This window comes from Heptranchias perlo, unplaced genomic scaffold, assembly GCF_035084215.1.
Source record: "Heptranchias perlo isolate sHepPer1 unplaced genomic scaffold, sHepPer1.hap1 HAP1_SCAFFOLD_43, whole genome shotgun sequence".
Taxonomy (NCBI): Eukaryota; Metazoa; Chordata; class Chondrichthyes; order Hexanchiformes; family Hexanchidae; genus Heptranchias; species Heptranchias perlo.
In genome coordinates this window covers 3,385,223-3,400,020 of record NW_027139442.1, presented here as the reverse complement: position 1 = coordinate 3,400,020, position 14,798 = coordinate 3,385,223, and the positions used below count along the sequence as shown (strand labels likewise).

Here is a 14,798-nt window from a genome sequence, read left to right as displayed (position 1 = left end):
TTTTATTCAATGTTCCTATTTACAAAGCCAAGTGTCCCTTCAGCTTTCTTAACCGCCTCATCAACTTGCCCTGTCACCTTCAAAGATCCGTAAATATGCAGTTCCAGGTCCCTCAGCTCTTCCACCCCCTCAAAATAGTACCATTTAGATTCTACTGCCTCTACACGTAGTTCCTCCTAAAGTGCATCAATTCGCAGTCATCCGCATTAAGTTGCACCTGCCATGTCTCTGCCCTTTTTGTCAGTCTGTCTATGTCCTCCTGGAGGCTGCTACTCTCCTGCTCACTATTTATATTTCGAATTTTGGATGCAATTGTGAAAAGATCCTTTTGGATTCATCTCACCTTCAAACACAAGGAGAGGCAAGACTTCCGTTACGTCGAGGAAAACCTAATGCTCGGCACACGATAGCATTCAATGGAAGAGCGCACGCTCCGTATCAATGGTTCCGAACCCAGGGCTGGATTACGGAGCCAGTCAGAGATTATTCCACTTTGACAGATTGGGGAGGACCTGGGACAAGAGTTTGGACTGCGCAGAGATAGGAATAGGCTGGACGTTAGGCGGTTCATCTTTTCCCAGTGAGTAGTGAGCACCTGGAATGCGTTGCTGGCTGGTGCGGTCGATGCTGACTCTCTGTCTGCCTTCTCCAGGGAGCTGGACCGGTTTTTCGCTGGGGCAGAGGTCACAATATATAAAAGGTAAGAGGATTTACCTTTGTGTATGTACAATCCATGTGACCTCCTGGACTGGTTTCGATAAACTGATGGGGTCGGGGGGGGGGGGGGGAATTTTCCAGTATATTCTATCCCTTAAAGGACCTGGATTTTAGTCAGGATCTTTTTCTCTCCCAGGAGATGACAAGGGTGCGGTCGGGGAGAGGGAAGGAAATGTCAGTAATGATGCTCCAGCAATCACGAGTGAGGGGCAGGACTAATGGACCAGCTGGTCTTTTACTACCCGTCATTTCCGTTTGTTCGTCCACATCTCCACCTCGTCAAGTTGTTTTCAATGAAGCGATTTTCACACAAACACACAACTGGGGCATGCCCGACGTCTGTCTTTGGTGAAACGAGTCTCAATGTCTCTGTGTCTCACGTTATTCTCCTCTGAAGCTCAAGGGCTCGAAATATTCTTGCAGGCCTCTGCTACAAAGTTTCTGAGAATTTCTAGTTCCGCCCAGCCGTCCGCTGCAAGATTATGTGGCTGTTGTCTGCTTGAAGTACAAGAGGAGATGATTTTAAGCCCAGTTAATCATTGCGTGGTCTTAAGACAGTAAACACTCAGTCCTTCTACCCTTGGTTATATGTCTATTGAAATCGGGGTTGTAGCTCAGTCGTTTGCGTGTATATATTTCTGGGTTCACATACGTAAAACATCTAAAATTGTTTTTTCACCAGAATATCCCACAGAAAGACGAACCGTGCTTCGAGAAGAAAGCGAGTTACAACTTCTGAGACAAACATTCAATTGTTCCGGAGCAGGCCTTCATCTCACGGTCCCGTGAGCAGCTCAGCTCATAGCAGCCGCTGACTGACCGGATTAAGTGCTTGGGCATAGAACCTGAGACCTCAGACACGCGAAGCATACGGTCTATCACTGAGCAACATCAGCAGATAATAAGGACCCCTAACCAAGTGTAAAAGGACTGAGTGCCTCACTTTCCTAAGGGCACCCGAGGATTTATTGGGCTGAAAAGCATCTCCTTCTTTAATCATAGGCGACAACTATACCTGAGGTTTGCAGACCTGATTCAGATGTAGTTGAACAGAAGAAACCAGGTCTCCCCACTCAGATAAATGAGAAAGGGAGCATTGAGAAGAAAGTCTGGGAGAGGGGGGAGAGTCTCCTTGGACTGTGCTGACCATTATTTCTGTTTCAGGTTCCCGTTCTTCGGACTGCTCGCTGGACATTGTACCGTAACACATTCCGATCAGTCGGCGGCTGCTGTGAGCTGAGGTGCTGAGGAGACCGTGAGATGAAGTCCTGCTCAGGGGCAATTTAATGCTTGTGGAGCCTCAGAGGTTGGAATCCGCGGCACTCCGAAATCAAGATTCGCCTTTCTGTGGATAATTCTGGTGAAAAAATAGGTTTAGAAATGCTGGGAATTGAACCCAAGACCTCGGTCTACCACTGAACTACACCCCCATGTAGCAGCGATTGCCAACGCAGAACTGATTGCCTTCAATTTATGAGGGCACACAAGGTTTATCTGGGCTTCAATTCATCTCCTTTTCTGCTCCAACCAGACAATTAAACATGAAGTTTGCGGATCTGATATAATTGTGGGTGAACGGAAGAAACCAGGCCTCGGCACTCAGAACAATGAGAAAGGGGACGTTGAGAAGAAATGCTGGGAGAGAGGGAGAGTCTCCTTTGGCTGTGCTGTAAACATCCTTCCGATTTCAGGGCACATTTTTCGAACGCTTCCGTTATAAGTCACTTTGCTTACGGTTGGACGGGGCTAGAAATGCTCAGGGACATTGTAGCAGAGGCCTGCTAGAATATTTCGAGTCCCTGAGCTTCAGAGGAGGGCATGGTGAGACGCGGAGAGCATTTAGTCTCATTTCACTATAGACGGTCGCAGGAATTGCCCCAGGTGTGGTTTTGTGTTTAAAGATCACTTCACTGAAAAAACCATGACGAGCTGGCGTTACAGACGGACATGATGGTCAGGAAAAGACCAGTTGGTTCATCAATCCTGCCCCACATGCCTGGAGCATCGTGACCAGACACTTCCCACCTACACCACCCGCCCCTCCTCCGGGAAACTTGTAATCTCCTGGGAGCGGCGACAAATAGAAACAAATCCAGCGCCAATAAGGAGGGGGCATTCTGGGAAATTCCTCCCCGAATCCTTCAGGCGATCAAATCGAGTCCAGTGGATCACACTGACCATGTGCAGGTTAACTGTAAAACCACTCGATTTCTATATGATGCGATCTCTGCCTCAGTCAAGAACTGGTCCAGATGCATCCAGAAGGCAAAGAGAGAGAGTCAGCACCCACCACACCAGCCGGCAATGCATTCCAGAGACTCACTACTCTCTGGGAAAAGAAGAACCGCCGAACATCCAGCCTATTCCTACCTCTGTGTGGTATAAACGCCAGTCCGATGCTCTTCCCCAATCTGTGAAACTGGGAATAATCTATTTCTTCACTCAGACGGTGGAGGCCAAGTCACTGAATATATTTAAGAAATATAGATTTCCACACACGGAAGGCATCAAAGCGTATGGAGAGAGAGCGGGAATATGGTATAGAGATGGAGGATCAGCCATGATCATGTATAATGGCGGAGCAGGCTCGAAGGGCCGAATGGTGATCCCATTTTCTCTGTTATTATCACTGGGCACGCTTTCCAGCCGCGGGATGGTAGCCATTTCAAAGGCGTGTGCGTGCTTCCATTGCATTGTATCGTATCGTATGCAGAGCGTTCGGGTTTTCTCGAGGTGAAGAAACCCTTTCCTGTTTTTGTGTGCAAAGGTGAGGTGAGGACAAAAGGATCTTTTCAAAATTCGAAACATAAAGCGTTTGGAGATACCGGGGATTGAACCCGGGTCCTCTTACATGCAAAGCATGCGCTCTTCCACTGAGCTACATCCCCACAGCAAAGCCGCTTCAACTTTAGAATTAAAAAGTGGGCTTTCGTCTCTGTCTCTCCCGGACAACGAGATGCCCAGTTGTCACACGTGCTCCAAATGTTCAACCTCTGCTTCAGTTCACGGGGTTTCTGCTCCTCTTTACTTTGAACTTTCCAAGAAAAGTCAGCGGAAAAAAAAATACAATTGCCAATAGTCAGTGACGAGGCTGATATCCAACCTCTGAATCATAAAGTGAGATGGATGAATGAAAGAGTGTCAAACAAGAGCTGTGACTGCTCGCTCGACATTGCACTGTCACAAATACCGGTCAGTCGGCAGTTGCTATGAGCTGAGCTGCTGAGCGGACCGTAAGATGAAGTCCTGCTCCGGGACAATTTAATGCTTGTGGAGCCTCAGAAGTTGCAATTCGCTGCGCTCAGAAAGCGCGATTCGCCTTTCCTGTGGTTCATTCTATTGAAAAAAATATTTTTTGGAGATGCTGGGGATTGAACCCAGAACCTCATACATGCGAAGCATGCGCTCTACCACTGAGCTACATCCCCAGATAAAATAAATAGCTACCCAAGGAAAGAAGAACTGATTGTTCTCATTTTATGAGGCTACCCAAGTTGGGTATGACGCGTGATAGATTATTTCCAGTTTCAAAGATTGGGGAGGAGCAGGGAACAGGTGTTCAGACAACACAGAGGTAAGAATAGTCTGGATGTTAAGCGGTTCTTCATTTCCCAGGCAGTAGTGAGTCTCTGGAATGCATTGCCGGCTGGTGTTGTGGGTGCTGACACTTTGTATACTTGGCTTAAAATCATCTAATTTTCTGCTCCAACCAGACAATTAAAGATGATGTATGCGGACCTGATGCAACTGTGGGTGAATGAAATAAACTAGGCCTCGGCACTTAGTCTAATGAGAAAGGGGGAGTTGAGAAGAAAGGCTCGGAAAGGGGGGAGAGACTCCTTGAACTGTGCTGTAACCATCCCTCCTATTTCAGGGCGCATTTTTCGAACGCTCCCGTTATCAGTCACTTTGCTTTCGGTTGGACGGGACTAAAAATGCTCAGGCACATTATAGCAGAGGCCGGCAAGAATATTTTGAGTCCTCCAGCTTCAGAGGAGGGCAAGTTGAGGCACAGAGAGCATTGAGTCTCATTTCACGATAAAGGGCCAGGTGTGAGTTTGTGTTTTTAGATCACTTCACAAAAAAACACTTTGACGAGCTGTGGTTACTGACGGACATGATGGTCAGGAAAAGACCAGCTGGTTCATCAATCCTGTCCCACATGCCCGGAGCATCGTGACTGGACAATTCCTACCGACATCACCCGCCCCATCCACCGAAAACATGTAATCTCCTTGGAGCGATTACAAACCAGACAAAAATACCGTGCCAATTTCTATAAAATTCCTCCCCGACATCCTCAGGTGATCGAAACCAGTCCAGGACATGAGAGTGACCCTCCGTAGGTTAACTGTAAAACTACTTACCTTCTATATGATGCGATCTCTGTCCCAGTCAAGGACCGATTCAGATCCCTCGAGAAAGCAGGCAGACACTCAGCACCCACCACAGCAGTCGGCAATGCATTCCAGAGGCTCAACACTCTATGAGAAATGATGAACCGCCGAACATCCAGCCTATTCTTACCTCAGTGTAGTCTAAACGCAAGTCCTTTTAATTCCAGCCTCTGAATCATAAAGTGAGTTGTATGAATGACAGAGCGTCAAACAGGAACGAGAAATGAAAAATCCTCGCTCGACATTGCACCGTCACACATTCCGGTCAGTCGGGAGCTGCTGTCAGCTGAGCTGCTGAGGGGACCGTGAGATGAAATCCTGCTCCGGGCCAATTTAATGCTGTGGAGCCTCAGAAAATTCATCTTCCTGTGGGCGGCGGGTAGGAGAGGGGAAAGAGACGCCTTGGTGTGAGATTAGGCATTTTTAGCACAAAAAGCTTACATTTGGTTTCGGAGTTTTCTAAATATAAACCATAGAGACCACTCACGTTTACATTCGGCATCTTAATACATAAACAGCAACCGGTTATAAACGTAAGATCGCTGGGAATCGGAGGATAGTCGCTGAGGATCATGAAATGGCTGAGTTAAAAGTTACCCAGAATACGGAAGGTCAGACTGAGGGAGGTGATGCTGGAAGCTGTTTACACTGCAGGGTTGAAGCATTTTGCAGAAGATAATAGGCGACATTGAGAATGTGTTGTGAATATTTAGAGAATGTTTTGAGAATGTGTTGAGAATATTTAGACCTTGGACATGTCGAGATACAGGGGTCTTGGGTCCGCACTTAACATGAGCAGTTCTGACAGGGGAGAGTCAAGGAATGTGAATAACAAATAAAGATAAGGGAGAGTTTGCATGAAATGTGCAGTTTGAAGAATTCTAGTTTTACATTTGAATTTATAGAAGGACAGGATGGCGCGACAGAGAGGGAGAGAGAGAGAGACGGATAAGCAGCCACCCAAGGGTTATAGCTTCTATTGAAAGCAGGACTGACGGTTAGTATCGTGTCCTTCTTAGTAATACTGTGGCCTTAAACATTGTGTGTGCTGACACTTGCTTATATTCAATAAAGGATTAATCGCAACATATTGGGGTCGAGTCTGAATCGATCTTATAAACTAGCGAGTGCGGCGTCGGAACTAGACATGAGGTAATTTGGATTGAGTGAAACTCAGTGCCTCGGATGGACAAGGTGCTATACCCAGTCCGTTAAGGTCGGAAAACCGTTTGGGCAGGAGCATGAGCTTTTCCCTCCAATACTAACGGTATCCATGGATACTATCACGGAAGCTTTTTCAAAAGAATCTAAGCGTCGTGATGGGCAGAGAAGTCTGTTAAGAATTGTCCAGGAGGTAACAGGTTTGAGTGAGACAAAGACTGTGATCTTGAGACATTGACTCAGTACAAGATGGGGTTAAGTAGCGAACATCAGAATTAACAAATTGGTTTGGGAGAAAACAGGATAAATTAGTTTATCACATAATAAAGAAGGAGAGAGAGGAAGATCCAATCCCTTTTGTAGTTACAAGCTACAAAAGTTCTTTTGTTTGCAGCGCACTGTTTCTTTAAAAGCCTGTGTGAATGTTCCGGGCCACTGGCTGTGGCGAAACCTTCTTTTTCAGCCTGCAGTGTAAGAATGGTACAAAGATTTTGTTTAGCTGTAAAGGCTAACATTTCTTTAATTATGTTCAGTATTTGTTATGCTCAATTGCAAAGGCGACTGAAGAAGCAACAAAAAGAAATGTGAAGTAATTTATTGGGTTTTTGTAACCATGTGCTGTTTCTATAATATTATTTGTTTTGAATTATGTTAAGTTTAAGATATTGCTGAATTCAATTGGAGATATTGAGGTGAACAAATCTATTAAATAGTGAAAACGAGACTTTTATTTATGCCACGGTGAAATTCTGATTATTGTAAATTATGTGAGAGTCTTTACATCCCAACATGAGATTATCACATTAAAAGCAATTCGCATTTGTGAATTTCTCACAAATGCCAAGGAGTTAATGATTTGAGGTGGATAAGGAGTTAATGTTGAGTGTAATTAGTTGGCACAGGGGACGGCACAACCTACTCTTTTTAAAAAGAGATGTGTGAACGAAAATGCTGTCTTCCTTGACAGAAATGTGTTTAATGTTAATAGCGATGTTATTAATGATTTCTGCTTGTTTTAACAGATTTTCAAATCCTAAGGATAAAATATTTGCTGAAAAAACGTCTGTGCCTTCACGGCTCATGAATTGAAAATTGGAAATCAAAAATAAGCTGACATTTATTTTCCAGAATGTAATTGTATTAGGATCTTTGTCCAAGTTATTAATGCTTAACGGCACAAAGATATTTTGGGGGGTGAGGGAGTAAAATGGACCCCCGTGAAAGAGCCAAAGACCAGGAGGAGGACAAAGAGCCGCAAGGAAGTGTCGAGGAATCCAGCCAAACCCCAAAACTCAACCCCGAGACTATCCTTGAGCACAAAGAGCCAATGGAAAGTGAACCAGGGGTGTGTGGGGAGGAAGGATGGACCACGCAGGAAAAGAAAAAGTGGAAGTCCCGTAGGAGCAGAGGAATTGACGCCAAAGTTGTGATCGGCAGCAAGAGACGCTCAGAGTCCTCAACGGACAACAGCGGCTGCCCCTCGACTGACGAACAGGAAAAAGGGGAAAGATCCCGCCTTCATCAAAGGGAGCGGCAAAAGGAAACAGTGAGAAGTGACACAAGCAGCACGCTCCAGCGGCAGGGATACCGGAGCAGTAATTCCCCGCCCTGGGGCACCGGGAGAAGCGACACATACAGCACGCTCCAGCTCCAGAGATTCGGAAGCAGTAACACCCAGCTCTGGGGCACCGGGAGAAGTGACACAGACAGCGCGCTCCGGCTCCAGGCACGCGGGAGCAGTAACACCCAGCTCTGGGGCACCGGGACAAGTGACACAGACAGCACGCTCCAGCTCCAGGGATCCGGGAGCAGTAACACCGAGCTCTGGGACAACGGGTGAAGCGACACGGAGAACGAACAACCAGCGAGAGCGAAGGAGCCGGATCCGGTCGTGGATCTCACGGGCACATCGCCCCACGAGACCCCGCTGATGACTCCCGAGCACAGACGATCCCCCAAGGGAGGACAGACCTTGTACCTCAGTCTAAGAACGGTCCAGCAGTTTGTGCTCACCACGCGAATGCAGAATCTGGACCATGGGATGGAAACGTAGAACACGGACTGATGCAATTGGAAGACCTTAATTTTGTCACTTTAAAAATCGCATCAATCAACGTGCATCGTGTTAAATCGACGAGGCAATGTGCTGCAACGTTGAACTTACTGTCCAGGGTCAAGAGGAACCTGTTGTACTTGCAGGAGTGCGGGATGCTGAACCTCAGCAACTACCGGCAACGGTCAAACATGTGGACCCAGGGGCAGTCGATCTGGTCGGGAGGCAACGATAATCGTTCCTCGGGCCTGGAAATTCTGCTGCGAGGAGGCCAATTCGCCATCACCGAGGTTAAGGAGGTGGTAGGGGGCCATCTGCTCGTAGCAGACGTTATGTATAAGAACGCCCCGCTCCTACTGATCACTGTTTACGCCCCGGCCTTCAAGAGCAATAAGCTGGAGGTCGTTCAGCATCTTCATTGCAACTGGGCGATCCAGCAGGGGCGGCGCGATACTGGATTCCACGTCCAAACTCCTGTTACACGTGGTGAAAGACACAAAGCTACACGGCGTTTTCAGCATCCCTGCAGATGGACCTCCATGGAGATACACCTAGTCCAGGCCGGGTGGATCCGTCCGGTCCAGGATAGACATTCGATTTGTGTCCCCAACGGTCAAGGTTCGATCAATCAACGTCCAGCCGGTGTTCCTCTCTCACCACTGCCTCCTACTGGCCGACTGCCAATCGCAGGAGGGCCAGAGGGTGAGCAGGGTGATCTGGAAGCTGAACGTGAGACTGTTGACCCCAGAGAACATCGAGGATCTAAAGAGGGATTACACAGGCTGGAGCACCGTGAATCCGCTCATCGACTCCATGGTGCACCGGTGGGAAATGATCAAGGCCAACATCAAGAGGATCTTCATCCTCAAAGGTGTTCAGAAGGCGAGAGAGAGACAAAAGGAATTTACAAAAATTGGCAACCCATTCCTTTCCTAATTGTCGACTACAAGATTCTGTCCAAGGTCAACGCCAACAGGCTCGTGTTTGCTCTAGAACAGGTGAACAACCCGGATCAGACCTGTACTCCACCCGGCAGGAAGATCACTGACAGCCTTGCGCCGCCCAGGGATACGATCGTCTTCGTGCAGGAGAGGGGGTTGAACACCTGCCTCATCAGCCTGGACCAGGCGAAGGCCTTCGACAGAACATCCCAGATGTACATGATGGGTTTTGTGGAGGGAATCAGCAATTGGATACGACTGCTCTACGTGGACATAAATAGCGCAGTCCTAATCAACGGGTTGGAGACAGAAAGCTTTCTGATCAGATCGAGATTCAGGCAGGTTTGTCCTCTCTCCACGGATTTGTTCGTATATTGTATGAAGTCGTTTGCCACATCCATCAGGAAGGACACAGTTATCAGAGGGTTGACGATTCCAGCCAGTGGAGGCTCTCAGATTAAAGCTTCCCTGTACATGGAAGATGTCACCGTTTTCTGCTCCGATCAGCGGTCGGTACATAGGCTGATGGGCGTCTGCCATCGTTTTGAGCTGGTCTCGGGTGCCAGAGTGAACGAAGTAAGAGTGAGGCCATATTCTTTGGCAGGTGGGAGGCCCGGTCCCTTTTCCACTTCACCGTCAGGTCCGACTGCATGAAGATGCTGGGGCTCTGTTTCGAGGGACCCCTGGCCAGCACCTAGAACTGGGAGGAGCGGGTCACCAAGGCCAAATAGAAGCGTGGTATCTGGCTGGGGCGCTCCCTCTCCATAACTGGCAGGAACCTGGTGATATGGTGTGAGGTACTCGCAGTGTTGCTCTACATGGCCAGGGTCTGGCCCGTTCTGCGCTGATCCGCCGTCACAGTCAACAGAGCTATCCTCCACTTTGTCTGGAGGTCCAAGGTAGAACACGTCCGCAGGGAGCCCATGTACAAGGCCCCAGGCAAAGGGGGCAGGGTGTCCCCAACGCTGCTCTGATCCTGTTGGCCACTTCTGTGTGTGGCTGCCTCGGGATATGTGTAGATATCCAGTACGCAAATACCAAGTGACACTACGTGCTGAGTTCCTCCCAGTCCACCACACTGAGAATACTGGGTCCGGCCACGCTGGCCGAGCAGGCGCAGGGCGTTCCGTCCAGCTGGACCGTCCCCCATCACCTGCCCCAAGGCCGTCAGACAGTGGTCGGCATGGAACCTTCTAGGAGTCCTGCAGGTAAAGGAAAGGTTGAATTCAATCGGGCAGTTCCCCGACCAGACGGTCGAAGCCATTTGGCAGAAAGTCTCATCGCCATAACTGACCAACAGACACCAGGATATAGCATGGATGGTGGTGAGAAAGGCCCTCCCAGTGCAGTCCTTCTAACACGCACAGAATCTCAGCATCACCGCGAGCTGCCCTCGAAGCTGCAGCAGGGAAGAGACCATCGTCCATCTCCTGGTGGGTTGCCCTTTGGTGCAGAAGGTGTGGAGACATATGCGTTTGTATCTGTCCCGGTTCATCCCCAACAGCTGGGTAACACAGGGCGCTGTGCTCTATGGGCAGTTCCCCGGGACGCACATTGAGACAGATATCAACTGCTGCTAGAAGACCATCAGTTTGGTGAAGGAGGCCCTTTGGTCCGCCGAAAACGTGCTGGGTTTCCAGCTGAAGGAGCTGTCCACGACAGAGTGTTGCCGACAGGCACACTCCAAGGTCCAGGAGTATGTTCTGAGGGACGCACTGAAACGTGGTGCTGCCGACGTAAAGGTTCTACGGGGAAAGGCCACTGTGTAAGGCAATTTCACTTTGTATTCTACAGAATGTATTAGAAGATATGTACTGTGTTTTGAATTGTAATAATGAGGTTTTAGTGTGTGCGATCTGTATTGTATTGTTTTGAACAGTAATTGTGACATTTATATTGAAATGTGTGTATCCTTAAATTTTATGAAATAAAGCATATTTTGACATTTTAATAAAATCTTGGGGTACAAATACAGCAATCACTAAATGTAGAGACGCAGGTTTAAAAAAGGCGAGTCAAACACAGGGATTCAATTCTAGAGCGATAGAATTGATAAACAAAGAAGTTATGTTAAACTTGTGTGGAGCCTTGTTTCGGCTGCACTTGGATTATTGTCCACAGTCTAGTCTCCATATTATAGAAAGGATATACAGGGATTGGAGAGGGTGCAAAAAAGATTCACAAGGTTGATACCAGAACTGAGAGGATATCCTTATCAGGAATGGCTGAACTGTTGAAAAGAGAAGGTTGAGGGGTGATCTGATAGAGGTCTTTAAGATAATGATGGAGTTTGGTAGGATAGATGTCGAGAAAATGCTTCCACTTGGGAGGGAATGTAAAACGGGAGTTCATAAATATTAGACTGTCACTAATAAATCTAATAGGGAATTCAGGAGAAACTTATGTACCCAAAGAGTGGTAAGAATGTGTAATGCGCCTCCACAATGAGTAGTTGATGGAAATAACGTAGGGTAATAAATAATGCATTTGAGGGGAAGCTAGAGAAGCAAAAGAGGGATAATGGAATACCGTATGCTGATAGGGTGAGATGAAGTAGGGATGGAGAAGGATGGCATAAACAAGTTGAGCCGAATGGCCTGTTTCTGTGCTGTAGTTTCGATGCAAATCAATGTACTATTTTGAGGGTGGTGGAAGAGCAGAGGGACCTGGGAGCGCATATTCACAAATCTTTGAAGGTGGCAGGGCAAGTTGATAAAGCTGTTAACCAATAGTATGGGATATATGGGTTTTTAAAGAGGGGTGTTAAATACACAATTCGGGAAGTTATGTTAAACCTTTACAAAAGACTGGTTCGGCCACAGCTGGAGTATTGTGTACAACACAGGGCACCACACATTAAGAAGAATGTCAAGGCCTTGGAGAGGGTACAGAGGAGATTTACCAGGGTGATGCCAGGGATGAGGGACTTCAGTTATCTGGAGAGATTGGAGAAGCTGGGATTGTTGTCCTTAGATCAGAGAAGGTTAAGGGGAGACCGAATAGAGTTGTTCAAAATAATGAGGTTTTTTGATAGAGAAAATAGTGGAAACTGTTTACTCTGGCAATTGGGTTGTTAACGAGAGCTCATAGGGTTAAAATAATTGGCAAAACAACTAGAGGGGAAATGAAGAGAATATTTTTCACATAGATTGTTGTTCAGCACTGCCTGAAAGGATAGGATTCTTTTTAGAGGCTGTCTTCGTGTCAAAATTCTTATTTCAACTGGGAAACTGCAGGAACAGAGTGAAACGGGTTTGCTTGTGTCCCTGGATTCAATGTACAATGTGGAGAAATCGGTGAAATTTTAAATGAATCGGCAGGAGTGAACATGGTCATTGCAATTATAAGAAAACTGTAAATGGAGCCGCTCATTGTTGTTGGACCAGTCCTTTCTGAGCACAGCTTTTAACTTTATTCCTGAGAGAGGTCTCATTAAGACAAGGTTCTGAACTTTGAGATATTTGTGATATATCCACGTCATCATTTACATGGAGGCAAAGCTGCTGATGTAATGTGTTTGTTCAGGTGACTGTAACTAATAGCAATGTTCAGGGGTATAACCGTGTCAGTGGAGATTTATCCCCTGTATAAATCAGGGATCGCTGTAATGAATCCACACAGACTGCCTGTCGGAGCTGCGGTTTCCAGGCCAACAGAAGTCACTGCTTCTCACAGAAATGGAATATTCAGTAATGTATCAGATAGAATGTATTTATTATCCTGTTCTTGCAGCCGTTGGAGTTCCACGTAAGCCATTATCTCAGCTGTTCATGGTGTCAATCGGTACTAACTCTGATGCTGTACTTGGCACTCTATTTTCTCCCATCACGTATTACACAGTGGATTGTTCTGTACTAAGTCTCTGCTTTTTTGGTCTTGTAGCAGTTGCATCACATGCGTTATGATCTTGTATTTCTAACCCTGGCATTGTTACTGGATTATTCTCTGTACTGAATGTATTGGAATCAAGTGTTTGGGCTAAGAACTGATACCAGACCAGTTTCATGTTATTGAATTAACCCGTCCTGGGATTTTTTTTCATAAATGTGTTTTCAGTGATTGATAATGAGACATCTCACGGTCACAGTGTTACAAGGAGGAAGGGCAATGTCCTCCCTCCACAGTAACGTTGTTCAGTTTAACTGGGATTTCAATGTATCTGTTGGTCATCACTGTTATGAAAGATTATTTATTTGTGCCGGCATCTGACGCCGCTTCAAATATCTGGTAACTGAACTGAGCTTGCTGCTGATTCTTTCACATCTCATTCTCTGATTCACTGTGGATGAATTCATTGTAAAATGTAATGTTTTGAGGTTATGTTGTATCAGTTTGCACTTTATCTGTTGGAATCAGGAGCCTTTCTATTTATCTGTAGATTATTAGCAGCAGCGGTGCTTTTGGCGTTTTGTTAATTGAAGAATGCCGCCATCTAACGCTGTACTTTATAATTACAGGAGAAGGAATTTCAATTGTTGTGAGGTGTGTCTGGAAGAAGCATTCGATTCTGTTCATTGCATGCATCGTAGATGAAGTGAACAGTGTCGTTGAACAGGTGGAGACTTGGATGATCTGGAGAAACATTAAACTGTTCACAGAGGCTTCACCATTAAACAAACTGACACTAAGAATAAGATCATTGGAACACAGCGCTGGTGAAGAGAAAGCAGGCGCAGAATGTTAGGATTTACTCGGATGAGAAAAGCGGCATAGAGAAAGAGTGTAAAGACAGTGCGGAGAGATAGAGAGGAGCGATAGAGAACGCGACTAAGAAGGAAAACGAGAGGGGGGAGAATGAAAGAGAAAAGAGGGAGAGACACATGCACACACATACTGAGAGAGAGACAGACAGACAGAGACGGAGAGAGACAGAAGGTGAGGGGGAGGGAGAGAGCGGCAGCGGGGTGAATAATTCATCGAATTGAACTGCTGAAACTTCCATTACAATTAGGAAGTGGAAATGTGACTTGAAGGTGTTATTAGGATGTTGTCAGATTGTGAGAGTTTTATTGTAATCACGCAGGATGTGTTTATCGCTATCAGGTCCTCAGTCTCTTTATGTGAATGTTCCTTTTACTTGTTTACTGACTGAATACATAAATATAATTGAAATATATTCAAAGAAAAAAGTCAGTGATTTCCTTGATCGCATTGAATTATTAGGATACTGTATTCTAGAAACTATATGTCAACCTAATTCTATAAAGAAGGAGGCTAATTCAATTCATGCAACGAGCTGTTCCCTGACACCAATAACCATAGAAATGAACTGTTGAATTTATGAATTGAGTTGTGTTATTGGGACCGAGAGATTAGATTGCCTCTGACAAACTGCGGCCGTCTCTCCCTGTGAATCCCAGCCTCTCCTCCCACTGCATTGACCCCTTTGTCTCCTCATCCATTGGTTCAGTTTATCCGCTTTCCCAAATAATCTGTTCTGCCTCCCCTCCAGCTCCAAATGTCCTTTTCCTTGGCTCCCTCCCTATCTCACCCACTGGTGCGGTCTTCAACTGCATTTTCGAATCCGAT

The 14,798-nt window shown here is 46.4% G+C and overlaps 2 non-coding genes across 2 annotated transcripts; both read right to left on the bottom strand.

The window, feature by feature from the left end:
• Positions 1–3,533: 3,533 nt before the first annotated feature.
• trnaa-ugc (transfer RNA alanine (anticodon UGC)) lies at positions 3,534–3,605 on the bottom strand. Its single transcript has one exon. It is a non-coding gene; the product is annotated as a tRNA-Ala (tRNA).
• A 468-nt stretch (positions 3,606–4,073) lies between these two features.
• On the bottom strand, positions 4,074–4,145 carry trnaa-cgc (transfer RNA alanine (anticodon CGC)). The gene has a single exon. It is a non-coding gene; the product is annotated as a tRNA-Ala (tRNA).
• Positions 4,146–14,798: the final 10,653 nt, after the last annotated feature.